The sequence below is a fragment of the Phalacrocorax carbo genome, chromosome 24 (assembly GCF_963921805.1).
Source record: "Phalacrocorax carbo chromosome 24, bPhaCar2.1, whole genome shotgun sequence".
In the NCBI taxonomy this organism is placed as follows: Eukaryota; Metazoa; Chordata; class Aves; order Suliformes; family Phalacrocoracidae; genus Phalacrocorax; species Phalacrocorax carbo.
Window position 1 is genome coordinate 3004909 of NC_087536.1, and position 267 is coordinate 3005175.

Sequence of the window (267 nt, forward strand, 5' to 3'; positions counted from 1 at the left end):
CCCCGGCCCACGAGTGACGCGGCGCCGCGGCGGCTTCTCATTGGTCGAGCCGAGAGGGTGTGTCCCCCGTGTGGGGCTGACGCCCGCCGGTAGGGGGCGCCCGAGGGAGGGGGTGGATGGGGGTGAATGGGGGGACTGGGGGTTACTGGGGTCAACCGGGGGAGGGTGAGCGGGATCTTGGGTGGGCACTGGGGGTGTGCGGGAGAGGTGAGTGGGTGAGCTGGGGGGGCTGTGGGTGCGCGGGGGGGGTCCGTGTGTTACATTGGG